Genomic DNA, 27,788 nt, shown 5'->3' on the forward strand with positions numbered 1-27,788 from the left:
AGTTTAACCATGTGAATATTTTATGTTGGATTATTTAATGCCAAAAATATTAGTATCTCTATGCTGCTGGCAACCATTGCAATTAGAACAAAGTTAATTTTTCTATTTTCCTTGGAGAACATCATGTACATTAAGGGCCAGACCCCATTCTCCATTACCTGCACTTAACCCTGTTAAAATTGAAACACTGAGAACTTCAGAAGATTTCATGTATCTTTATAAAGGCAGAATTTGACCTCTGAATTTTATTTTAATGCAATCCCTAATAACAATTGTCTTTAATTTCTGGTTCCATATAAGTTAATTGATATAATATAGTCTTTATAAAGACCTCTGATGTTCTAAAGTCTGTGTTACAAATATATAATATCACAAAGAATATGAAGTACTTATTACACTATGAAGCAATTTCAACATGCAACCTAAAGTTGGATGGTGGCTATGAAATGACCGGTGAGTCAGGTCTGACTGCTCACGTACGTTCATAGCCAAGATACAGGACCTCTGTCTAACCTAGGAGGTGCACAGCCCCACCAGGGGAGACGCCTTGTTGGATCTGGTCCTGGCCATGGGCAACAACCTGGTGGGGGGGCTGCGGGTGCTCGACCACCTGGGCGACAGTGATCATCACCTGCTGGAATTCACTGTCCAGTGCAAGGTGGCAAAGGCCTGCAGCAAGACAGCAGCCCTGGACTTCAGGAGGATGGATTTCAATGAGGTAAGGAGAATAGTCGAGGAGACACTGAGGTCCCGGAAGGGAGGGGAGTTGGGTGTCCAAGAAGAGTAGTCGTTCCTTAAGGAGATGATCCTCCAAGCCCAAAGGGAGGTAATCCCAACACGGATCAAAGGGGGCAAGAGGGCACAAAAGCCCCCATGGCTTACCAAAAACATCCAGGAATGTTTCCTAGCTAAAAAGGAGGCGTACACCCAATGGAAGGGAGGGGCCATCACCAGGGAGGACTATACCTCTGTTGCTCGGGGCTTTAGCAGGGCAGTAGGAAGGCCAAGGCAGAGATGGAACTGGGACTAGCTACCCAGATCAAGGACAACAAGAAGTCCTTTTTTAAATACATAGGGGGTAAAAAGAAGGTACCGGGTAACATGGGGCCTCTGCATGGCATGCTAGGAAATCTGGTTGTCACACCAGACAGCAAAGCTAACCTATTTAACAATTTCTTTGCCTCTATTTTTCTGAGCAGGGACCGGGTCATCCCCCCCGTACCCCCGTAGGCCCCATGGGAGGCAAACCCAGACCTAGGGTAAGAGAGGACCTAGTCAGGACTTCTGAAGGAACTGGACATCTTTAAATCAGCAGGTCCTGATGATCTTCACCCCAGAGTGCTGAGGGAATTAGCAAAGGTCATTATAGGACCCCTGGCATGGCTTTACAAGCACTCGTGGTGCTCTGGCATTTTGCCAGAACACTGGAAAAGGGTCAATGTGGTTCCCATTTTCAAAAAAAGGAAGGAAGGACAACCCAGGAAACTATAGGCCAGTTAGTCTTACCTCAGTCCTGGGTAAGCTTTTTGAGAAAATTATCCTGGCGCATGTCTGCGAGGGGCCAACAGGGGAGATTATGCTTAGGGGCAACCAACATGGGTTCATTAGAGGCATGTCCTATCAGACCAACCTGGTGGCCTTCTATGACGTAGGTCTCATGGTGGACATAATCTTTCTGGACTTTAGGAAGGCCTTCGACACTGACTCTCATCCCATTCTCATTAAAAAACTAGGAGACTGTGGCGTCGATACCTACAGAGTCAGATGAGTCACTAATTGGCTGGAGGGCCACACCCAGAGAGTGATGGTGGACAGGTCTTATTCGACCTGGAGGGATGTGGGCAGTGGGGTTCCCCAGGGCTCGGTTCTTGGGCCCACGGTGTTCAACATCTTCATCAGCGACTTGGTAAAAAGCACCCTGTTCAAATACACAGATGACACTAAGATGTGGGAAGAAGTGAGCATTGCTAGGCTGCAATTGGACCTGGACAGGCTACAGGGGTGGGTGGGTGGATGAGAACAGGATGGGTTTGGTTTCAACACTGACAAGTGCAAGGTACTACACCTGGGGATGAAGAACCAGCAGCAAAGCTACAGGCTGGGGAACTTCCTTCTCATCAGTGCAGAGGCAGAAAAGGATCTTGGGCTCATTATTGATGCCAAAAGGAACATGGGCTGACAGTGTGAGGAAGCAGTCAGGAAGGCCAACTGTACTTTGTCATGCATCCACAGATGCATCTCAAGCAGGTCCAAGGAGGTGATCCTCCCGCTGTATGCAACACTGGTCAGGCCACTGGTCAGGCCACTGCGTCCAGTTCTGGGTGCTGCACTTCAGGAGGGATGTAGACAACATGGAGAGGGTCCAGAGGAGGGCCACTCGCATGATCAGGGGGCAGCAGGACAGGCCCTATGAGGAGATGCTAAGAGACCTGAACCTGTTCAGCCTCTACAAGAGAAGGCTGAGGGGGGATCTAGTGGCCATTTATAAACTAGTCAGGGGGGGACCAGCAGGCATTGCTGTCCCTGTTCCCCCAAGCACTACCAGGACTGACAAGAAATAACGGTCACAAGCTGGCAGAGGGTAGATTCAGGCTAGATATTAGGAGGTACTGCTTCACTGTCAGGGCAGCTAGGATCTAGAACCAACTTCCAAGGAAAGTGGTGCTGGCTCCTACCCTGGGGGTCTTTAAAACGAGGCTGGATGAACACCTAGCTGGAGTCATTTGACCCCAGTACTTTTTCCTGCCATGGCAGGAAGTCAGACTTGATGATCTGCTCAGGTCCCTTCTGACCCTACCAACTATGAAACTATGAAATATTTTAAATTAACCCATGCATTGAGTAAGATAATACATGCTACATAAACTGGAAAATAAAATAATTATACAGGGGAAAAAACACAACTTACTTTGAAAATAGTTGGGGGAGAATATTTAAGTACCACTTACCCAAACCTCTTGCCTTGGTCCACACTTTGGCTATATACCGTAGTTCAGCGTCTACCAAGAAAATTGTGACCAATGTGGAGAAAACAAAAGAGTGCAGATATTCAAATTTTTTGCCCCAAAATAAAAATGTCCTCTCCAGAAGACAAATAACCTAGGAATAACCAGGGCTAACTGACTCCTGGAACAGTTTCTCCCAAGACACTGATCATCTGTACACTTTCACCCAGTGCATCCGAGAAAAAAACTCCCATACCTTTGCAAGACTGGGGTCATCCCAGTCTGGAGACGGTGTGGGGCACAGCTATTCTCACCCCTCCCATCAACAGAGGGAAAGGGAGGAACAGCCTCAGCTGCTCCCTGCCTGCTTCTCAAACCAAAGCTCTTAATGTTAAAAGCAGGCATGGGTTTTGCCTCTGCTTGGCTCTTGGGCACTGGAAGCTGAGTGCAGGGAGCACTTCTCCTTGCCTCTCCTCCCCCCATTCAGCTGAGCAGTACTGGTAGCGAACAGGGCTTGCAAGCTTGCTTTGCAACCCTGACAGCTTGCCCTGCTACTCACCTAGTGGCAGGGGAGGCCATTTAAAAGCTAGAAGAGCTGGTAGCTAGGCTTAAAGAAAGCCCTCTGAAACCTGGCTCCCAGCCCTTCAACTTTCAAATTGGTGCCCCTGTCACACAGCTGATCAGCAGGGGGAGACAAGAGGAAGCTAGCATGGTTCTCAGGAGCCTGGTGTGTGGAAGCTTTCACCAAGCCTGGCTCCCAGCTCCACAGGCATTCCACCAACAGAGTGGGGAAAGACAGGTTTGGTGCCCCCACCTTGCCTTGCACTGCTCCGAGTTGGTCCAGAGCATCACAGGGTGAAGCGGGCTGCTATGCCTCTGTTGCAAGGATCTTAGAGCCTTGCTATAGTGGTCGAGTGTTCCCCACCTCACCCCTTGCACTTCTCTGGGTCAGCCCAGGAAAGTGCAAGGGGTTACTTTTCTGCAAAGGAGAAATGGGAGGGTTCTCACCACAAAAGAATGCCCACCTCTCCCCACCTTCTGCCAGTCAGGTGATTGGTGCTATTCTCCCAGGGCTAAAACCCTCCCAGGTCTGTCCCCTGGCTAGAGAGTTCACCTGTCAAGCTCTTCAGTCAATGCAGCTGGAACCTTTTCAGCAGCTACCACTTGACAGCCTTCTCCTTCCCTAGAGGGATAGAAGACAGGCTGTCAATTAATGGGCTTCATTAAGGGTGCTCCCTGACTGGAGAGTTTGGCTGTGAAACTCTTCAGCCAGTGGAGCTAGAAGAACATCTGAACAATCGTGTTCCCAAACTATTTTTCCACCAGAAGAAATTTCTTCCAGTAGAAGTGAACATGAGTATGCATCCATTATCCCATAGAACAGAAGGTCAATTTTATTTTTGACGCTTGTTTGGGTCTGGTCTGTACCATGTCACCTGCTGGATTTCACTATCCAATGCAGGGTGTCTAGGGCTCACACCAAGGCTAAAGCCCTTGACTTCAGAAGGGCCAACCTCAATGAACTTAGGAGACTAGTGGGGGAGGCATTAAGGGTCCAGAAGGTAGAGGAAATGGGAGCCCATGAGGGATGGTCGTACCTTAAGGGGGCGATCCTCCAGGCCCAAAGGATAACAGTCCCTGAGAGAAACAAGGTGGGTAAGAGTGCTCAGAAACCCCCTTGGCTCAGCAAGGGCATTCAGCAATGCCTGTGGACTAAAAGGGAGGTGTACAACCAGTGGAAGGGAGGAACTATCACCAAGGAGGAGTACTCCACCTTGGCCCGGGAGTGTAGGAGGGCTATTAGGAAGGCCAAGGCAGAGATGGAACTCAGGCTAGCATCCAGCATTAAGGACAACAAAAAGTCCTTTTTCAAGTACATTGGGAGAAAGAAGAGGGCACCAGGCAACGTAGGGCTCCTGCAAGACACAAACGGTAATCTGGTAGCCATGCCAGACAAGAAAGCTGATATTTTTAACAGTTCCTTTGCCTCTGTTTTCCTGAACAGGGACCGGGACATCCCACCTACCAGAGGTAGGGACAATCTTGGGGATAGCTCTATCAAGCCTTCAGGCAGTGCAGATGTAGTTAGGGATGTTCTGGAAGGGCTAGACATTTTAAAATCTGCAGGTCCAGATGCCCTCCACCCAAGGGTGTTGAGAGAGCTGGCAGGGGTCATCGCGGAGCCTTTGCCCCGGCTGTATGAGCATTCATGGTCATCTGGCCAGGTGCTGGGGGATTGGAAACTGGCTAATGTGGTCCCTATTTTTAAGGAGGGGAGGAAGGAGGACCCAAGTAATTATAGGCCCGTAAGCCTCACCTCGGTGCTCAGGAGGCTCTTGGAGAGAATCATCAAGGAGTACATCTGTGGGGGGCCTGCAGGGGAGATCATGCTCAGGGGCAATCAGCATGGCTTCACCAAAGGCAGGTCCTGCTAGACCAACCTGATTGCCTTTTATGACCAAGTAACTAAATCCTTGGATGATGGTGTTGCTGTGGACATAGTCTTTCTAGACTTTAAGAAGGCCTTTGACACTGTCTCTCACCCCATCTTCATCAATAAATTAAGTGACTGTGGCATTGATGCCTGCACAGTTGGATGGGTAAAAAATTGACTGATGGGGCACACCCAGAGAGTAGTGGTGGGTGGGTTGTACTCAACCTGGAGAGATGTGAGCAGTGGGGTACCCCAGGGCTCGGTCCTCGGGCCCGCACTGTTTAACATCTTCATCAGCAACTTGGACGAGGGGGTGGAACAAGTTTGCTGATGACACTAAGATGTGGGGCGAGGTGGACACACTTGAAGGGAGAGAGAAGCTGCAAGTAGATTTAGACAGACTACAAAAGTGGGCAGATGAGAATAGGATGGGGTTCAACGTAGACAAATGCAGGGTGCTGCACCTTGGGAGAAGGAATCCACAGCATACATACAGGCTGGGGAGTTCCCTTCTTGAAAGCACAGAGGCGGAAAGGGATCTTGGAGTCATTATTGACTCCAAGATGAACATGAGCCGCCAATGCCAGACAGCAGCCAGCAAGGCCAGCCATACCTTGTCATGCATCCAAAGGTGCATCTCAAGCTGGTCCAGAGAAGTGATACTCCCTCTCTATGTGACTTTGGTCAGGCTGCAGTTGGAGTGCATCCAGTACTGGGTGCCACACTTCAAAAGGGATGTGGCCAGCCTGGAGAGGGTTCAGAGGAGGGCCACCCGCTTGGTGAGAGGGCAACAGGACAGGACCTATGAGGAGAGACTGAAGGACCTGAACCTGTTCAGCCTCAGCAAGAGGAGGCTAAGGGGGGACCTGGTGGCTGCCTACAAACTCAAAAGGGGGGATCAACAGCAAATAGAGCTCTTGTCTCCCCAGCACCCCCTGGGGTGACAAGGAACAATGGTCATAAGCTGATGGAGAACAGATTTAGGTTAGAGATCAGAAGGCAATATTTTACAGTTAGGGTGGCCAAAATCTGGAACCAACTTCCCAGGGAGGTGGTCCTCGCCCCTACCTTGGGCATATTGAAGAGGAGGTTGGATGATCACCTGTCTGGGGTCTTGTGAACCCAGCATTCATTCCTGCCTGTGGTAGGGGGTCAGGCTAGATGATCTGTTCAGGTCCCTCCTGACCCTAGCTACTATGATACTATGATGTCTGAAACCTAGGAGGGTTAAGGTACATGGCTAAAAACAGATGACCACGTTGATTTAGATTTGAACATTTTGCCTCTCAGCAAACCGCAGACCTTAAAGATAGTTGAGCACCTTGCCCTATGTTAAGTGCCTTGGAACAATCACAGCTAATTTGAGTTAATTGCCATTTAAGCCTCATGTGTAAAAGAATGTGTCTCTGCCCCACCCCCTGCCTGTTTTGATGCAAGTCAGATCTAAGAGAGATCTAAGCCCATGATTAAACCAGTTGCTTCTTTTAAGATCAACAATCTAAAGCTACTGTATTCCTGACTGAAAGCAGATACACAGGGTTTAATGCATATTAACTTATGTTAACTTACATTAACACTAACTTCACCCTTTAGTTGATTTGCTTTGCCTTTCCTGAGTGTCCCTGCATGCATCTACATGTGCAATTAATGTGACGCAGTAAACTCCAGAGCATCTTGAGCCAGAGTAAACCAGTCCTGGGAGCAGCATCTATACATGCACCCGAGACAGCCGCAATTTAAGCCAGAGCAGAGTAGGCTGGCTGTGCTGATCAGACACAATTTACATCCCCAGTCAGCATCTACATGTATATTTCAGTGCAGTAAAGTACTCTGCCATAAAATAGTAATCCCCAACAGTACTATCTTACAGCAGAGTTAGTTTACTGTGGCCTAATATGTGCAAACTCTACAGTAGCATACTTCACAGTAAAGTGCACATGTAGATACATCCCCCTATGTAGTCAAACATCTGTATTCAGTGAGATAGAGACAAACAGAAAGGAGCTTATTCATTCAGTCACATAACTCAGGGATTGGTAAGGAGAAATAGAATCAGTGATGTGGTAATACTCTCAGACCCAGACCACTTTGGTAGGAATCAAAAATGTTTCAACTAGCTGGTGAGTCAGTGGTTTCTGTAAAGAATCCCACCTGAGGGCATAGACAGAAGTGCCAGTTTTCACCCAATCTGGCCCGTGAAAGCTTTCTCCAGCCATTACCAAACAGAAATGCACTGCTGCAAAGCATTTTAAAGGGCCTGATCCCACAAAAAGCTGAACCTTCATTCAAAACAAAGCACCTTCAGTAACTTCTGTTTGCACTGTCTCCCAGCCTGTCACTGTTTTCAGAATGGGAGGGGAGAAAGAGAACAAAAGGAATTTGGTCTGGGGGGGTTTCAGGCCCCAAGGTAGGGGCCTCCAATTCACCTGCCCCAACCTCCAGTGCCAGCTGGGGAGCCCTTAGAATGAGCTTCCTCTGTTCCCTTTCCCCCTCCCATTCTGACAACAGCATGGGCTGGGAGGGAGGAGGAGGACATTGCTAGGGGAAACTGGCTGGAAGATGAGCCACATTTACAGGTGTTGTTGAAGTTGAAGTAGCCCAATGCCCATAGTATGAATGCAGTTATACCAACAAGGAAGATAATTATATCACTATAGATTATCCCCACATAGAAAGGAAAATAAACTATAGTGGTATAACAGTACAACTGCCTCTATAGTAAGCATTATATCAAAATCATACCTTGAAATGAAATCACTATACTGGTACAAACAACTAGGTGTAGACAAGGTGTTAGTATAGCAGCATACTTATAAATGTGTAAAAAAGTAACAAAAATAAATATGTGATACTTAATCTATATACAAGTGTTGACCATTTTAACTACAGGGTACAGACAGAAGTGCAGCTCCCAACTGTAACTCAGAACAAATTCTGCAAAGCGGTCTGAGTTACAGCGTTACCCCAGAGCAAACAGAAGTTCACTCTTAGTTCCAGGGGGGAGGAGAATCTAGCTGTGGGCTGGGAGCCTACAGCTAGGTTCCCATAGCAGCAGCCAGGGCTCTCTGCCAGTGGTTGCTGTTTTATTAATGAGAGGAGGGAAAGGCAGCAGAGGCAGCTCGTTCTTGGGGCTCCCCAGCTGGAGCTGAAGAGTGGGGTGGGTGAATTGGAGCCCTCTCACCTTGCGGGGGGAGGTCTAATACACTGCCACACACTCCAAGGGGGGAGCCAAAAACCCCCCAGTCTGAACTCCCTCTGCTCCTTTTCCCCACTCCCATTCTGAAAACTGCAACAGACTGGGAGCTCCGCAGATACACATTACAAAAGATGGTACATTTTGAAACATCTTTATCTGATACCTCATGCAACAAGAGGTCAGATATTCACCTGAACAGCCATTTTAAGCTGTCTGCAGCCATGAACTTGTGTTTCGTCACAGCTATAAACTGCTTTATGTGGCCAGATCAGATGAAAATTGTCACTTCTGTCCTCACCCAAAGATGTATGTTTAAAGAGAATTAGTTAAACCATTTCAAACTCCTGCACACTTTCTAAATGGTTTTTGGTAGATTCAGCAAGGAATTGAGTTAAGCTGAATCAATACAGTGTATCTACACAGGTGTTATTACTAATTAAACTGCATCATTTTGTAAAAAGGACCTTAAATGTGTATGTAGACAAGGCCTGAGATGGGAACACACACAAGGAGGTAAGCCCTTTGAGACACACCTACTGCAATATTACATTTGGTTAATTGGAATACAACAGATGCCATTGAACTTCATTAGCCATTCACAAACCTCCCGTGAGTCTATGCAAAAAAGAGAGCCACTGATATCTGAATCTAGATAGCCTTTTTTTTTCTTTTGTAAAACAGCCAGGCCTACAGGATGGTTAGGGCTCTTAACAAATATTTTTTAAATGTTAGGGAAGGATCTAAAGAAAGATAGGAACTATCTAGGCACTTGTTTCCTGGACTTCTGAAATCTTGTAGTGTGCTTGCATTGTCTATACACAATTGTTTCATCAGTTTTAACTAAATGAGTAGTTAAACAGGTTCAACTGGTGTGTGTGTAATTAATCTTATAAGCCATATGATGCTCTTTTTTGTCAGGATTCACCACCATTTGAAAGTATTCTTTTTGAGATCATGTGCATGTGATAATGCATAAGGGATACAATATATTGTGCCTATGCTATTAACCCCATTCCCAACATGGTAGTAGGTTCTGCTTGGGATCCACTAAGCACTGAGAGAACTCATGAGAATGAAACTTGTGGAAGAGCAAATTAAATAACATTTAGCTGCCCTTCAGCCCCAGTATTTCATATCTACTGCTGGTCTGTAACATAATTCTCACAAACTGTGGTGAATCAGCTGAATTGTCCTGTGCTTTCTTTACAATGTTATGCACTTGCATTGGTTGGCCTTGGAGTATGGTATGTTTGTTTAAAGGGAAAGGACACACACCTAGAAACATGGTTGTCAAACAGTGCAGCTTGTATTCCAGCTGAGCAGGAGTCCCAGAAGAGCAATCATTGCCAGTTCACATTATGGAAAAGCCTAATACCTATGCACTGTTCTGTAGAGCCTTGCCCATGCACTATAACAGCCTGAATTAATTCTTCTGTTAGAGCCGATCAGTTTGTGTGTTTTCCTGGAGGCAGGTGTTTCATAGTGCATGCGGCTGTAATGAAAAGAGAAGATAGCTATTCTCAAGCATGTAGACCCAGGAAAAGGATTTCCCAGAGGTTGCTGTAGACATACCTACCCATTAACAGCTAAATAAGTAAGGATCTCTCCAATGTCAAATTGCATCTGGTAAACTGCCTTTGCAAGGCAAGAATGTTGTTCTCTCTTTTCCTGTCTCTCCTTTTTTCTCTTGCTCTCCAATTTATCTGACACTGGCAAGTGAACCCAATACTATGAAATCCCATTTGGTTTCTTGCCCTGTTATAGTTCACCCTTTATATTGTCCATCTCTGATTTTGCTTTTATTTACTTTGTATCCAAAAATGAAATATTCATTTTGTGTGTGATTTGTTCATTGATTCAGTGTTTCTTCATTGAGAAATGAAGAAGTGGCTTCTGAGCAATCAGGTTGATCGCCTGGTAAGGAGCAGGAGGAACTTTGTAAGCTGAGTATTAATGCTTGCATTGTACTGGTTCAAATAAAGTAACTAAAACTTGGGTAGTTGCAGGGGTGTATACCTTTGTATAAAGAATCTTCATGTGATTCTTAAACATGGCTGAAATGTATTTATCAAGTTAATCAATGAATGTAGCTAAATTTATATGATCTGATTTGAAGGGAGCCACACAAGGCTTTACAATTTTAATTACACCAATGCTGGGGCATAAATAGGGCTCTCATGGCATCACAACCTATACCATGTATGGTCTGAGATCTAAGATTCATAGAAAATCTTTTCAGTGTGGTCCAAGTGCATCACTGATGCACCCTCCCTTTGAGGCAACTTGCTTTTGCAGCTGTTTGATATAAATTCCTTGCATACATCTTAGTCTAGTTGGTTTATTTTTATAAACAATAAATAGCCCTACATTCCTGCAGTGTTTCCCTTCCCTTGGACAATCTCATGGAGTCATTTGCCATGAAGACGGTGGCTGAGATTAGTGGCGTTTGCACAGATGGCGGCCATCATTTTGGAAATCTCATAAACAGTGGAGCACATGGACTTTTCTCCACCCTGCCCCCCAATATGATCACAATAGATTATCAGGGTCTACAAATCACTACCAGATGATATTAAGTTGCTTTGATAACACTCTGGGTCCCTTCCGGTGTGATATTTTTCTTCATTAGAAAGGATGGCTCAAGCACACCAAATCCTCTTACTCTTTCCTCAAAATTTATAGATCTCAGGCTCTAAACTAATTGTTAGTTGCACAGCATGCCTAAAGCTGTGCCCAGACAGAGCAATTACATCCCCCAGCCCTGATTAAAGGCACAGAGGAAACAGAAGTGCAAAGAAAATGAAACACTCTTGGCTGTTTGGGCAGGATGTCATTGCTGTTGTTTGCCTTTTTTGACATTTGTTGATAAAAGTGAGAGAGGAGGTTAGTTATCCATCACTGACCCTTGTTCAAAGCCAAAGACGTGACAGGCTTGTCTCAGGCTACTGACTTCGTTTATGAAATTATAAACAAAAAGGGTTTCTAGGCCAGCATGCTCCTTTTCCAACAGCAGCATGAGGATTTCCTCATTTTTCCCTCTAAATTACATTACATTCTATGGCTTATAAACTCATTTACCTCTTAGTGTACACCTAAAAATGCAGAACTGCTTTGTTTCTGAAGGACCAGAGCTGTAAAATCCTACTAACTCTATGAATTCCCCAGGTGATGGAAATCCTGACATATAGGTGTGCCTAAATATGCAGGCATTTCTTGTAGAATTTTTGTCAGTGGTAAAGTGATGCTTTGTAAGAGATGTATTTTCTTTTGAGATTCATTGTAACTCTGTGACTGACTGTTCCTGCCACTTTCTAGTCTTTGCCAATCATGCTCAAGTTTTTCAAAGAAAAAAGAATTACTTGTCTACAAATTTAATTTATTTGTAGAATCAGTGCCTGCAATTTTGTGATCTTGTGATTTGAAAATAAGCACCTTTGCTATTGATTTACTATTTCAAGGGTTTTTTTTTTCTTTTTAAAGTCATACTGAGATCTTGAACATAAATAAATAGATAATTGGGAGCAACAGATTCCCTATAATAAGATCCAAATTTTATGGCTTCAATTACATCTCCATCAATGTTTTTAGTGTGCTTAGGAGTTATTTAAATTGTATAGTCCTATTGTATACTATGTAGCATCTTAAATAATAGCAAGGTGTATGATATTTCTAAGTAAAGACTAGTAAGACTAAATAAAATGATGAGGATTGTTTAAAAAAATAAATAATTTATTTATGTTAATAGATGTTTTAAACTTTTCATTTTTTAACCCAGAAGAATGTTTTGTTAAGTGACAAGTTAACAAAATTCACCACTGCAGAAAGGCTGTCAAAAGGGAAGGCACACACTGCATCTTGGAAGTAACACTGCTAATGGTTGCACTCATCTGCATTCGTATACACTGCAAGTAAATGGAAAAGGAGTTTTCTGTAATCTTCTCCTGGGGTGTACAAACATCAAAGTTCAGTGAACTTGAAATTCGGTCAGGAAGCACAGCAGACAAAGCCTTCCATGGGTGCATCTATTTTTTCCTCAGTGCTGATTTTAGGTGGATTCAGTTTCAAATATTCCATCTTTGGAAACTGTAAACTTCCAAAATTAGATCCCACTCCCACAAAAAGACATCAAGCTTAGTCTCTTGGACAGCTTTATTATATTGCAGCTAAAGGCTGACTGATCTGCTACTGCTAAACTACTATACCATACCTCTATATATGCTATAAATCAGGAATTTAGACTTTGAAGTCCTTGCTTAACCAGTTCCTTTAATTACTTTGCATTATATGCTAGCACGGACTGTGATATGGTAGGAAGACAAGCTGCACAGTGGATAGCCATGGATGAATTTGATAATCTCATGGTGCCTGTAAAGAAACACATTCTTGGACAAATTAGTCATCATGACCTCAGGGTCTAGGGGGACAGTGGCAATTAATGGTGCAGGAGAAGGTATGAGAACTTATTGGGCAAAACTTTAAAAGAGAAGCCCTGTGGTTAGAAGAAGGAATCCAAGCTTGGATCCCTTGAGCAATGAGAAGACATTCTGTCTGCCATACTCCCATGGCCACAAAAGTATTAAGCAAAGGCCCATTTTCAAGCACTTGTGACCATCCTTTAATATTACGTAAGATACAAATTCCTATTTGTTGTAAAAATTACAGTTTAAAGAAACAGTCTCTACCATGGTTTGCACAGATTCCAGTAAAAATAATTGTTAGACTTTGGACATCTATGCCTATATAAACTTAATCTATATGAGAATCTTTGGATTTGAACCTTAAAGAACAAATACGTTGGGGTCTTTATTTACAACACCGCCAATGGTGTATTTTGTAGGTATCCTGTGAACAAATACCTACTTTTCAAGCTATTACTTCCTACCCAGAGCAGTGTGATGAGTTTGTATACGGAATATTGAGCAGGATTGCTAAAGTGGCAGGAAGGTTTCACTTGGCTTAAGCCTGTATTAGATTAACTCTGCATTGTCTTCCATAGTATTTATATTTTAGGAGGTCATTTTCTCAGTTCAGAGTCAAAGGTCAAATCTATTTTTATGCTGTACTTGCTTGGTTCCTTCATTTGCCAGCTTGTTATAAATCTTGTGAGTAAAATGCTATCCCCAGTGACTACCTATCTTCATACTACCTATAAATCAGTGTCTGGAAAACTCTGTAGAGAATTCAGGACAGATCAGTCTTGAAGAAAACTAGGTGGGTAATGTCTTCAGGACCTCCCTGGGTCCTTTTGATACAATGTAAAAATATAACTCTCGTCCCCATAGGACAATGCAAAAGTGAGACCTTACAGGCCATGTGGGGCAGGTTGTTAACAAATTGGTGGAAATGGGTAAGGTTTTCAGCTTGTCAAGCACCATTTTTGTAGCTTGATGACACCTTGTAAGACCAATAAGTAATTTATGGGGTATCTAAATGTTTCAAATAGGAATTTAAGGACTGGAGAAAAGAGATCTGGGGTCTCATAGTTAATCCTATTGAAGCAGCTTCTTATTAAAACAGCACTCCACAAATTGATTACAGCTGCAATCCCTTTTAAGAAGAATTATTTTAAAATCCCAATTATAATGACTATTTGTAAAGAGTAAAAACACTTAGTGTCGGTTTTGCATGAAGACTATGCCTTGGCTCACTTGACAGAAGTGGGTTATCCTTTTCCTGCCTTTCTGGAGATAGGAGTTTATTAGTGCTTGAACTAGTAACATTAAAGATGCAGCTCCATTCAAAAAGAGTTTTGTTTCTTTTCTCTAGACCTGGTTTTCATTTGTACTCTTTCACTATTCCCAACTCCCTTTCCTAGATTGATGCCTTTACCTATTTATAGCCTGTCCCCCAACTTTGTCTGGAAAAAAAAGAACAGGCATTCAAAGTCAGCCCTGATTTAGGGTCTGGTCCCAAGATCAAATAATATCCCCAAAAGTCAATCTAAGTTGTTCTTAAAATCTCTGGTCATCACATGTGCAACTTACAATGCACCCAAAGTAACAACACTGAGAAAAAGGAGGTATTTCTGCAACATCCCTACTTTAGATGCTTTAGGGTAGATTCACAGGTACACACTCTGGCTGCTTTGGACTGTTCTGGTGACAGAAAGCAGCCAGAAATCTGGTTTAACTGGCTGGTTGAGATGGTTTAACAGATGTTTTGCATCACTAGAGCCAGGCAAAGGAGCCAGAGCCTACTGGCAAACCTGGTTCTTTGTCTTCATATGGAAATAATTTGTAACAGTTTCTGTATGCAACTGTCTTTGAGCCAGTCATTCAAAATATCCTGATGAGGCCAATGGGATTAAAACACATAGCCTACTAGAGAGGCTATAGTAGTAAACAGATTACAATTAGCAGTAGCAAATATGCAAAAAAATATATATTCTGTAAAATCCTGTTGAATTTTTATTGCATCCACCCCAGCTTTGTTCGTTTTGCCTAAATTCTTAAACAAGTAACACACCTTCCTCTGAAACTTGTGTGTCAGGTGTTCAGGAGATACTGGATATAGTAAAATTCAATAATAAAATTCAACGGGAACAAATGTAAGGCCTCCCTTCCCCTCTCCTGCTCCTCCCTCCCCTGCTGCCCAGGGAGGAAACTGTCTTCTCTCTATGACAGTCCTGGGGGCGGGGCTGGGCTGGTGCTGCTCATCCACACGAGCACCCATCCTGCCCTGTCCTCCCCTGCCCCACCCCACAAAGTTGCAAGGGATGCCGTTTCAATCACTTGAAATGAACCCTTGCAGAGAATCTGTACACAGGTTCCCTAAAGTACTCTGTCTTAGAGCTTCCCTGTCTGATACTTCATCAGACAAGAGTTACATTTTTGTACTATCAGCCACTTTAAAAGTGCTCTGCAGCCATGAATGTTTGTTACATTATGACTGTAGAGCACTTTCAGGGAACTCATTATGCAAAAAATGTAACTTCTGTAAGTGCCCATAGATGATAAAGGGGTTAGAGTGCAGCCTGGGTAAGGAAAGGTTGAAAGAACTAGGTACGTTTAGTTTTGGGAAAAGGATGGGAGACATATAGCAATTTTCAAATATTTAAAAGGCTGCTGTTAAGAAGAGGCAGAACTGATGTTCTTTTCTCCACACACATGTGGATGTGTGCGCGCGCACAGATTTCCTAGGAATATTTAGTCATCATCCCTTTACAGTAGTTTTAACTTTCTGCTACAAGTTGCCGAGCTGCAAAGTATTAAGCCTTATAATCCTTCATCCTTTTAGATGTGGTTTGCTGGGGGGAAGGGTTGTAAATCCACGGTGGCAAACAAGAAAAGCCTGAAGCTGTGAGCAAACAGGAAACAAATTATCTCAATCCCAGAATGTAAACTGCCATTGACAGAGATGCATGAAAGAATCATAACAGGGAAACCTGCTGCAATTTTTCATCCAGTTACCAGCTGAATCATTGCTGTTAAACTAAAGGAGCAAGCTGCCAGCCCAGCACTGACATGGAAGAGTTCTTCAGATGTCGTTGTGTGCACAAAGCAACCTTATAGTCTGACTGGCATTTGCTCCTTTTCATGCTTGCAGACTGATAATTATTGTGCACTGCCTCAAGCTTGCAATTAGAGGCCACCAAGAAACAAAAAAAGTTGAATTTCAAGATTGAACCTTTTCTATGGATAGTTGCATTTTCCCAGCACGATGACTATTGTTAGGAGTGGATGCAGAGAAGGCACCTGTGCCAAGCTGTTAACAGGTAAAAGGAGGTGTGGGCATCAGTAACAAATGGAGAATTCTCCTGTGCTAGACAGCAGTAGCAACTGTAATACTTGCTGGGTGATTCAATTAATACTACTCTTTCATTTGAGTCCTTACTGAACCAGCGCCCCTGCTTTCTAGGACATGGTGCTGGCTTTACATGCTGCTTTTTTAAAATGAAAACTGAGCTCCTGCCTATTTGTCACAAGTACATATCCTTTAACAATTTTGCAACAGTAGGGGAGTTCATCTTTGAATCCTAGGTAAATTCTGATTCTATTCTATCTACAGACATCCACCCCCTGTAATTTCAAGGACAGGTTATCCTTCTGTTCCTATTGTAATCTACTGCATCATGATGATGTATGCTGTTAAACAGCTGCTATTATTCCACCCCAATTTGGTGGGTAAAAAAATTGTTCCTCTTTTAGACAGTATATAAAGTTAGTAAAGCACTAGATAAAGTTAAGAGACTGTTATGTGGAATTTTTAAGAAGTGTTTTCTTTTTCTCCTTCAGGTTTTCTCTGTCTGTCTGTCTCTCTCATCATCATCATCATTTTTAATTTATTGTGTCTTTGTTGTAATATTTTTTGTGCAAGTCAGGGAAGCTGCTGTGGCAGATCTAGAGATGCTCTGTGACAATGAATGAATACTAAATGTTGCTTTGGTTATTGGGATGTTTATTGTATGAACATATTGGGTTACTTTAATACGATGTGTTGGAGGAGGAAAGCAGAGAAGAGGAAAGAATTGTTTAATGTAAGGAGCACTTCAGCAAACACTTAAGGGTTATTAAGGGACAATGCCAGAAATATTAATTTTGAAGATTTTGCTTCCTCCTCAGCTAACCTACAAAAGTGGCTTTAACCAGGACATAAAGATGTCCAAGAATATATGAATTCAAAAGAAATGTGACAGAATTAAAAATGAATGATCTCTCAAGAAAACCCAAGTAGCTACTCAAGGAAACCAAACTGAGACAGAGGCACCACCTTGGATGTTTAAAGAATTAAGCTTGTCTACGTTGCCATCAGGGGATGGTAAGCCTTTCAGAAAGGGGACAGAAATGCAGGTAGCCTGTAACTGTAACAGTTGTCTTCTGTCTTGCTCTCCTCAGTTGAAGATGTTTAATTACAGTGGCTCCATATAAGCTGGGAAAATTCATGGTCAAATGGTGATTTCCTGAGTAAGTAAGGGAAGCAGAGCTCAACCCTCTGCAGTATCCCTAAAGCCATTCCTTCGCCAAATTCAGATAAGGCCTTGTTTACACTTAACATTATATTTTTGAGTTTAACCAAGTTAAATTTACTTTTTTGGACAAATCATCTGGCAATTTAACATGTATTATTAAATCGACTTTGGAAGCAGATCTGCTGAGATTTGGAAGAGTTTACCTGCAACAAAGCATATGTGAAGGCAGTCCCATCACAAACCAGGTGTTGCATATCTGCCAAGTCCTCCCTGCTGCTATCCTTTGCAAGTTTGTTTGTTAACTCAGCATGTCTGTTTACCAGTGTGTTACCTCTTGCTTCAGGGTCTTTTATCCAGGGGCCACTTTCCCTTTTAAATACAGGTGTGCAGCCAAGGGCAAGCCTTGAGAGTCCACCTTGTTGTCAGAACCATGATTATTGTGTAATTGTGCCTCATACCGCTGCTCGTTGAGGTCCTGGACTTCCTTTTTCTGAGTAGAGGCTCATCTGAATGGTACAAGCCTGCAAATGGGTATCGCAATGAGCACAGTATAAGGCTCATAACCGGGACTTTAGCCAGACCCGTAGTAATGCAAACGAGCTCTGGCTGGGCTACAAGAATGTTAAGCACAATAAAAGGGCCTCAGGGAGAGCTCACACAGTCTGCAACTGCTATAAGCAGCTGGAGAGCTCACAGCTCAATCACTGTGTTTTGTGTGTTCCCTGGTAGATTCTGAAATCTAAGATCTCCTCAACTGAGAGGCAGTGCTGGAACGTGAAGACCCACCCAAATCACTGCCATTGATCAAGTGACCTAAAGTGGGAGAAACAGTTTCCCAAGTAAGTATTGTATGAAATGTTACCACACAGTGACTGTGTCTACATGTGCTTTTACACATGCCTAAACTTAATGCACATTAGCCTACTGTGAATTAAGGTGATTTAGGCACATGTCTACATGTTAGTCCCAAGTCAGTGGGCCAAGGCCTAAAGTGAGTCCCAAGTCAATGGACACACATTGCATTAATGCGCATTAGCACATCTACATATTTGCTAATGCGACTTAGCTATTCATGCATAAATTTGATACCTGCTTAATGCAGGTATCAAATTTAGGCTTGAATGGCCTAAAAATAGCCAATTTAAGATGCATTAAAGGTGCACACATGTAGATGCATGCCCTTAATGACCCTTATATTGGGCTAATGCACACTAAATGCACACATGTACACACACCCAGTGTATAAGGGGATTTAAACAATGAGAGTGCCACCATGTTGGCTTTATCCTCCTGGGCTTTTAAACCCCCCACTCCTTATCTTGATCAACAGGGCATCCTTCCAGGAAGTGAACGAAGTCTGTCTGTTTTCCCCCTCAAAATTAGCCAACAACTGCTCAAGCTTGCACCTTCTGTTGTACCCATCCAACATTGTTCTCTCTCCCACCCTGTCAAACCCACCATGTATACATCCACAATGCAGCAGCACATGGGTTAACAGAAAGATGGCTTGAAGAAAAGGAACTTTTATTGTAAATGCAGGTACCGGAGAGAAAAGGAACTTAGAATACTGTTTCTTTCTGGACCATAGTTCATTAATGTCCTCAACTTCAAGCCAGTATGAGGTATTATAAGTTATATTTCCAACTCATGCTACTGAGACATTTCCAAAATCAATTTAAATACCTTTAAAACTATTCCCCCTTCCTTCACTGCCGAATTTTATTTATTTTGCAGTGCATTTTTAGCTTATTCTCAGGGTTTTAATAAAGAGAACTGAAGCCAAACCTAGTGCTTTATTTTGGCAAGGAGATTTCATAACACTGCAGCTCTCATCCACTGCCCTTATTACTTGCAGTTCCCTTTTGCATTGTGCCAGGCACTGCCCTGGCAAAGAGCAGTGCAGCGTATAGTCCCAATTTGCTAATTGCCTCTTTCACCCTTCTATGCCTTTTGGCATATACCTACCTATAGTTGGTAGGGTAGGGTCAGAAGGGACCTGAACAGATCATCAAGTTCGACCCCCTGCCATGGCAGGAAAGAGTACTGGGGTCAAATAATCCCATCAAGGTGTTCATCTAGCCTCCTCTTAAAGACCCCCAGGGTAGGAGCCAGCACCACTTCTCTTGGAAGTTGGTTCCAGATCCTAGCTGCCCTAACTATGAAGTAGTGCCTCCTGATGTCTAGTCTGAATCTATCCTCTGCCAGCTTGTGCCTGTTATTTCTTGTCACTCCTGGTAGTGCTTGGGGGAACAGGGACTCTCCCAATGTCTGCTGGTCCCCTCTGACTAGTTTGTAAACAGACACTAGATCCCCCCCTCAGCCTTCTCTTGTGACGCTGAACAGGTTCAGGTCCCTTAGCCTCTCCCCGTAGGGCCTGCCCTGCTGACCCCTGATCATGCAAGTGGCCCCCCTTTGGACCCTCTCCATGCTGTCCACATCCCTCCTGAAGTGCAGTGCCCAGAACTGGATGCAGTACTCCAACTGCAGCCTGACCAGTGTCGCATAGAGGGGGAGGATCACCTCCTTGGACCTGCTTGAGATGCATCTGTGGATGCATGGCAAGGTATGGTTGGCCTTCCTGACTGTGTCCCCACACTGTCGGCCCATGTTCATTTTGGCATCAGTAATGAGTCCAGGATCCTTTTTTGCCTCTGTGCTGGTGAGAGGGGAGTTCCCCAGCCTGTAGGTCTGCTGCTGGTTCCTCCTCCCCAGGTGCAGTACCTTGCACTTGTCAGTGTTGAAACCCATCCTGTTCTCATCTGCCCACCCCTGTAACCTGTCCAGGTCCAATTGCAGCCTATTCCTCCCTTCTAGCATGCCCACTTCCCCCCACAACTTAGTGTCGTCTGCAAATTTGAACAGGGTGCTTTGTACCCCCTCGTCCAAGTCGCTGATAAAGATGTTGAACAGTGCCGGTCCGAGGACCGAGCCCTGGGGAACCCCACTGCCCACATCCCTCCAGGTCGAATAAGACCCATCCACCACCACTCTCTGAGTGTGGCCCTCTAGCCAGTTATTGACCCATTTGACTGTGTAGGTGTTGATGCCACAATCTCCTAGTTTTTTAATGAGAATGGGGTGACAGGCAGTGTCGAAGACCTTCCTAAAGTCCAGAAAGACTACGTCCACTGCTGCCCCTGCATTTAAGGATTTTGTAACCTGGTCATAGAAGGCCACCATGTTGGTCTGACAGGACCTGCCTCTAATGAACCCATGTTGGTTGCCCCTAACCATAACCTCCCCTGCTGGCCCCTCATGGACATGCGCTAAGATAATTCTCTCAAAAAGCTTACCCAGGATCAAGGTAAGACTAACTGACCTATAGTTTCCTGGGTCCTCCTTCCTCCCTTTTTTGAAAATGGGAACCACATTGGCCCTTTTCCAGTCCTCTGGCACCACACCAGAGCACCACAAGTGCTCGTAAAGCCATGCCAGGGGTCCTGCAATGACCTCTGCTAATTCCCTCAGCACTCTGGGGTGGAGATCATCAGGACCATCTGATTTAAATACATTCAGTCCCTCCAGAAGTTCCCTGACTAGATCCTCACTGACCCTAGGCCTGGGTGCACCTCCCCTGGGGCTTTTGGGGGTCCCAGTGGGGGTGGGGGGTGCCCCAATCCCTGCTCAGAAAAATGGAGGCAAAGAAATTGTTAAATAGGTTAGCTTTGTCATCTGGTGCAATGACCAGATTTCCTAGCATGTCTTGCAGCGGCTCCATGTTACATGGTACCTTCTTTTTACCCCCTATGTATTTAAAAAAGGACTTCTTGTTCCCTGATCTGGGTAGCTAGTCCTAGTTCCATCTCTACTTTGGCCTTCCTGACCGTCCCCCTACAGCCCCGTGCAACAGAGGTATAGTCGTCCCTGGTGATGGCCCCTCCCTTCCATATGTCTCCTTTTTCACTAGGATACGTTCCTGGATGCTTTTGGTGAGCCAGGGGGCCTTTTGTGCCCTCTTGCCCCCTTTGATCCATGTTGGGATTACCTCCCTTTGGGCTTGGAGGATTGTCTCCTTAAGGAATGACCACTCTTCTTGGACACCCACCTCCTCTCCCTTCCGGGACCTCAGTGCCTCCCTGACTATTCTCCTTACCTTGTTGAAGTCTGCCCTCCTAATGTCCAGGGCTGCTGCCTTGCTGCAGGTCTTTCCCACCTTGCGCTGGATGATGAATTCCAGCAGGTGATGATTGCTGTCGCCCAGGTGGTCGAGCCCCCAAAGACCCCTCACCCAGTCGTCGCCTGTGGCCAGGACCAGATCCAACAAGGTGTCTCCCCTGGTGGGGCTGTGCACATCCTGGGATAGATGGAAGTCCCGTATCTTGGGTAGGAACCTACATGAGCAGTCAGACCTGGCTGACTGCTCTTCCCAGCAGATGTCTGGAAAGTTCAGGTCACCCATGATGACCACGTCCTTTGACCTAACTACCTCCATGAGCTGACTTAAGAATTCCTGGTTTAGCTCTTCCCCTTGGTTGGGTGGCCTGTAGTAGACCCCCACCGTTAAGTCCCTTTCCCCTCAACTTCCTTGTATTCTAACCCAGAGCACTTCAGTTTGCCCCTCCTCTGGCCTTGTGCTACTTGTTGAGGATGTGTATTCCTCCTTGATGTAGAGCGCCACACCCCCACCTTTCCTCCCTGTCCTATCTCTCCTGTACAGCCTGTAGCCCTTGATATTCACCACCCAGCCATGCGTTGGGTCCCATCACATTTCTGTGAGCCCCACTATGGCTGGGTTGGTGTTAGCTAGCAGGAGGGTAAGTTCCTCCTGTTTGTTCCCCATACTACGAGCGTTTGTGTAGAGGCATTTGAGGCCTCCTGAAGATGAGTGCACTGGCCCCCTAATCTCAGTACTGCCCAGGCCCCTGTTGCTTACCTGCGTATTTGTTCTGCTCATCGTCTGTCTAGGCTGGGCTGTTCTTGTGGGTGACACTTGGTTTAGTGGTCTAAGGCTTCCTCCACCCTCATCTTCCCCTTCCCCCAACAAGTCTAGTTTAAAGCCCGCTGGAGGAGATCCACCAACCTAGAAGAGAACACATGCTTACCTTTTGGGGAAAGGTGGAGCCCATCCCACCTGAGCACATCTCGCATCCTGATGTGTGGATTGTTGTCTAGGAAGTCGAAGCCCGGCTCAAGACACCATTCCCGAAGCCTCCAGTTGATCTCTCTGATGCAGGTCTCGTGTTGCCTTCTACGTCTGCTCACTGTTAGGTCAGAAGAGAATACCATCTGTGCTCCTATCTTCCTCAGCATGCCCCCCAGAGCATGGTAGTCCGTCATCAGGAGATCAGGGCTTCTCCTGGCCGCATCATTAGTGCCCACATAGATTAGGACCATGGGGTAGTAATCGGTGGGCTGGATCATGGCCTGGATCATCCCCATCATGTCCTGAATCTTTGCTCCGGGCAGGCAGTAGACCTCACGTGTCAAGGGTTCCTGGTGACAGATGGGACCCTATGTACTTCTCAGGATGGAGTCACCTAGGATGATCACTTGATGTTTCCTCCTCTGGGTCTGCTCAGCTTCTTTGACCTGTTCAGAGTGTGAAGAGTATGGAGTTGCCTCCTCTCCAGAGGTTTCCTCCTCTCCTGAAGGTAACATCCTCTAAATAAAGGACTATATCTGCAGAAACACATAGACAGTTAATTACTAATATAGTCTGCAGCTTATTAGCCCTTTCTATAGGTTGTCACAAGTCTCAGCTCCCCAGCCCCAGTGTCCTGTCACATGTCTTCTAGGACAGTGTGGAGCTTCAGATGCTGATTCAATCTGGAGGAGATTCAGCCTAATTCAGCAGCTGAATCTCTGACTCCGAATTGAATCAGGAGACCCATGAACAGCGTATATCCCCAAGGCTGGGGGCTCCCGCAGACACTGCTGGCACTGTCGGTAGCGGAGGGGGTGGCAAGCGCCAACCACCTGCTGGCACCGGCGGTGACAAGGGACAATCATAGCCTGCTCGCAAACACCTTTTTGCAGGGGTGCACCGCCATGCACAGGGGGTGCACATGCATGCACATACACCCCCTATGTGTCGCCCCTGGGGAAACCAATAATAAGGTCCAAATCAATTCGAAGTTCTCCAAATCAATTCAAAAAAAGATTTGGAGAGCTCAAGAGAGATTTTGGAGATCTGGGCAGTCCCTGCTCTCCACTGCAGGGAGCTAGACCTGGGCTCCATGACAGTAAGTAGGGGCTGGTGGGGGGGATCATGGGGGGACCCCCACCCAGCCCCATCCCCTGCCTGCTTCAGCAGTCGCACTGAGTGCCCCCTCACTGCTGACACAGAGACAACATCTTGGACAATAGGCTGTTATTTTTTCTCTTTATTTCCCCATGGCATCAGTAGGAGAAAGAGGAAGAGAGAGAGAGACAACCCAGTGTGTTTGTGCACATTTGCCTGTTTGCATTCTTTAATAACGCTGAACTTTGTGCAGCATTCTGTACATTCAATCATTTTATTTCTTTTCTTCATATTCAGTAGTTATTCACTGTTATTTATTAAAAGCTCATTGAAGAAGTCTTTACCTTCATAGTTTGAGTTGTGCACAAGCCTTTGAAATGGCCAGAATCTCCCGGAGTAAAATCCACACATGAACTCTAATTAAATCTAAAAATGTGCCATAGTGAAAACCCTGCTGAAAGGATACATGAAGCAGGGTAAATTCCTTACAGAACTACGTATACATATGAAGAAGGCATGCAACAATGGTGTGCACAAGCATGCTTTAAAAATGGCTCCTACGTTCAAAGGTGATGCACAATGTATCTCTTGCTCTTCATAGAATCATAGAAAATTAGGGTTGGAAGGGACCTCAGGAGATCATCTAGTCCAACCCCCTGCTCAAAGCAGAATCATCCCCAACTAGATCATCCCAGCCAAAGCTTTGTCTAGCTGAGTCTTAAAAACCTCCAAGGATGGAGATTTCACAACCTCTCTGGGTAACCTGTTCCAATGTTTTACTACCCTCCTAGTGAGAAAAGTCTTCCTAATATTCTAAATGGGAGAGGAGTCTAATGCCTAATTCCTAATGCCTAAACATCTCTTGCTGCAACTTGGGACCGTTGCTCCTTGTTCTGTCATCTGCCACCACTGAGAACAGTTTAGCTCCATCCTCTTTCAAACCCCACTTGAGGTAGTTTAAGGCTGCTATTAAATCCCGCCCCCCACCCCCCCAGTCTTCTCTAGATGAAATAAGCCCAGTTCCCTCATTTTTTCCTCATAAGTCATGTTCCCCAGCCCCCTCACCATTTCTGTTGCCCTCCTCTGGACACTTTCCAATTTGTCCATATCTTTTCTGTAGTGGAGGCCCCAAAACCAAACACAGTACTCTAGATGTAGCCTCACCAGTGCTGAATAGAGGGGAATAATCACTTCCCTTGACCTGCTGGCAACATACCTACCAATGCAGCCTGGTATGCCGTTAGCCTTCTTTGCAACAAAGATATGCTGTTGGCTTATATTCAGCTTATTGTCCACTGTAACTCCCAGGTCCTTTTCTGCAGAGCTGCTGCCCAGCCAGTCAGCCCCCAAAATGTACTGGTGCATGGGATTGTTTCGTCTTAAGTGCAGTGCTTACTCTTGTCCTTGTTTAACCTCATGAGATTCCTTTTGGCTCAATCTTCCAATTTGTCTAAGACACTCTGAATCCTAGCCCTACCCTCCAGCATATCTACTACTTCCCCAATTAGGTGTCATCTTCAAACTTGCTGAGGGTGCACTCTATGCCATCTTCCAGGTCATTAATGAAGACATTGAAAAAAACTGGCCCCAGGACTTACCCCTGGGAACTTCACTTGATACCAGCTGCCAACTAGACATTGAGCCATTGATTTCAACCCTCTGAGCCCAACGCTTCAGCCAGTTTCTAACCACCTTACAGTCCATTCATCCAGCCTGTACTTCCTTAGGTTGCCTACAAGAATGCTGTGGGAGACCATATCAAAAGCCTTGCTAAAAATCAAAGTATACCATATCCACTGGTCTCCCTGCATCCACAGAGCCAGTCACCTTGTCATAGAAGGCAATCAGGTTGGTCAAGCATGTCTTACCCTTGGGAAATCCATACTGACTGTAACTAATCACCTTCTGATCTTCCAAGGGACTGAGGTGAGATTGTCTAATCTCTTGTTCCCTGGATCCTCCTTTTTTCCTCTTTCTTAAATATGGACACTATGTTTGCCCTTTTCCAATCATCCGGGACCTCTCCTGATCACCATGAGTTTTCAAAGACGATGGCCAATGGCTCTGCAATAACATCAGCCAACTCCTTCAGCATCCCATCCAGGCCCATGGACTTGTACACATCCAGCTTTTCTAATCAGTCCCTAACCTGTTCTTTCAGCACTGAAGGCTGTGCACCTCCTCCCCAAACTGTGCTGCCCAGTGCAGTAGTGTGGGAGCTGACCTTGCCTGTGAAGACTGAGGAAAAACAGGCATTGTACACTTGAGCCTTTTCTACAACTTCTTTCACAAGGTTGCCTCACTATTCAGTAAGGGACCCACACTTTTCCTGATCCTCCTCTTGCTACCAACATACTTGTAGAAACCCTTCTTGTTACCTTAACATCCCTTATTAGCTGCAACTCCAATTGCACTTTGGCCTTCCTGATTTCATCCCTGCATGCCTGAGCAATGATGTTATATTCCTCCCTAGTTATTTGTCCAAGTTTCTACTTATTATAGGGTTCCCTGATAAACCAAGTTAGTCTTCCTGTGCATCAGGGTGGTTTGTTCCTGCCCTCTCAGTAAGAATTCTTTAAAGTACAGCCAGCTCTCCTGGACTCCTCTCCTTTCAGACTGGCCATGAGTTCCCTGCCCATGGGTATCCTGCCCATGAGTTAGTCCCAATGCACACCAAGGGGGGAAGGAGTCCTAAGAAGCCCCCATGGCTTAGCAAAGGCATTGCCCCCAGGCATGGCTTTGCCTGGGGGCAAAAAAAGGAGGTGTACAAATAGTGGAAGCAAGGGGCTATCACCAAGGAGGATTACACCTCTGTTGCTCGGGAGCGCAAGGAAGCTGCTAGGAAAGCCAAGGCTGAGATGGAGCTAGGGCTAGTGACCAGAATCAACGATAATAAAAAGTCATTTTTCAAATACATAGGAAGTAAGAAGAAGGCACTGGGTAACGTGGGACCCCTACAGGATAGGCTTGGCAATCTAGTGATTGTGGCAAATGAAAAAGCTGACCTCTTTAATGAATTCTTTGCCTCCATATTCCTGAACAGGAACTGGAACATTTCCCCCACTAGAACTGCAGACAGACCCAGGGGAGGCACCACCATGCCTAGGGTCAGAGACAACTTGGTTAGGGAACTTTTGGAGGGGCTAGACATGTTTAAATCAGTAGGTTCAGATGCTCTTCACCCGAGAGTGCTGAGGGAATTGGTAGGGGTCATAGCAGGCCCCTGGTACAGCTCTGAGTGCTCATAGGGCACTGGCCAGGTACCAGAGAAATGGAAAAGGTCCAATGTGGTTCCCATTTACAAAAAGGGGAGAAAGGAGGACCCCAGCAATTATAGGCCAGTCAGTCTTACCACGGTCCTTGGGAAGACCTTTGAGAAAATTATCATGAAGCACATCTCCAAGGGCCCAGCAGGGGAGGTAATGCTCAGGGGCAACCAACTGAGCACTGAGGGCAGGTCCTGCCTGACTAACCTGGTTTCTTTTTATGATCAGGTCACAAAGTCCCTGGACAAGGGTGTCGGGGTGGATGTAATCTTCCTGGACTTTAAGAAGGCCTTTGACATGGTTTTCCACCACATTATCTTAAAAAAACTTGGTGACTGCTGCATTGATGCCTACATAGTCAGATGGGTGGCAAAATGGCTAGATGGTTGCACCCAAAGGGCAGTGGTGGACAGGTCATTTTCAACCTGGAGGGATGTGGGCAGTGGAGTCCCCCAGGGCTGAGTCCTGGGGCCTTTACTGTTCAACATCTTTATCAGCAATCTGGATGTGTGTGTGGAATGCATGCTGTCCAAATTCACTGATGACACCAAGTTGTGGGGTGAGGTGGGCACACTGGAGGGGAAGGACAGAATCCAACTAGATCTAAACAGGTTACAGAGGTGGGCGGATGAGAATAGGATAGAATTCAATGCAGACAAGTGCAAGGTGCTGCATCTAGGGAGAAGGAACCAGCAACACTGGTTCCAGCAACACTCCTATAGGCTGGGAAACACCCTTCTTGTCAACACAGTGGCAGAAAGGGATCTTGGTGTCATTGTTGACTTCAGGATGAACATGAGCCGCCAATGCGAGGAAGTGGTCAGTCAGGCGAACTGTACCTTGTTATGCATTTACAGA

General features: G+C 45.3%; 2 long non-coding RNA genes across 4 annotated transcripts in view; one reads left to right on the forward strand and one right to left on the reverse strand.

The window, feature by feature from the left end:
- Positions 1–272: 272 nt before the first annotated feature.
- Positions 273–27,206, reverse strand: LOC132243598 (uncharacterized). 2 transcript variants are annotated; one of them, XR_009455271.1, is made up of 4 exons: positions 22,526–27,206; positions 4,060–4,128; positions 2,949–2,999; positions 273–1,918 (listed from the first exon to the last, which is right to left on the reverse strand). It is a non-coding gene; the product is annotated as an uncharacterized LOC132243598 (long non-coding RNA). The 2 variants fall into 2 exon arrangements; XR_009455270.1 differs by lacking the exon at positions 4,060–4,128.
- Positions 15,883–27,788, forward strand: part of LOC109285686 (uncharacterized) — a 107,009-nt gene continuing 95,103 nt past the window's right edge. The window contains exons 1-3 of one of the 2 annotated variants that reach the window (XR_009455269.1): positions 15,883–16,289; positions 17,137–17,332; positions 18,213–18,322. This is a non-coding gene — a long non-coding RNA (uncharacterized LOC109285686). The remainder of the gene's footprint in view (positions 16,290–17,136; positions 17,333–18,212; positions 18,323–27,788) is intronic. The other variant, XR_009455268.1, reaches the window with a different exon arrangement.

Source organism: Alligator mississippiensis, chromosome 10, assembly GCF_030867095.1.
Source record: "Alligator mississippiensis isolate rAllMis1 chromosome 10, rAllMis1, whole genome shotgun sequence".
Lineage (NCBI taxonomy): Eukaryota > Metazoa > Chordata > Crocodylia > Alligatoridae > Alligator > Alligator mississippiensis.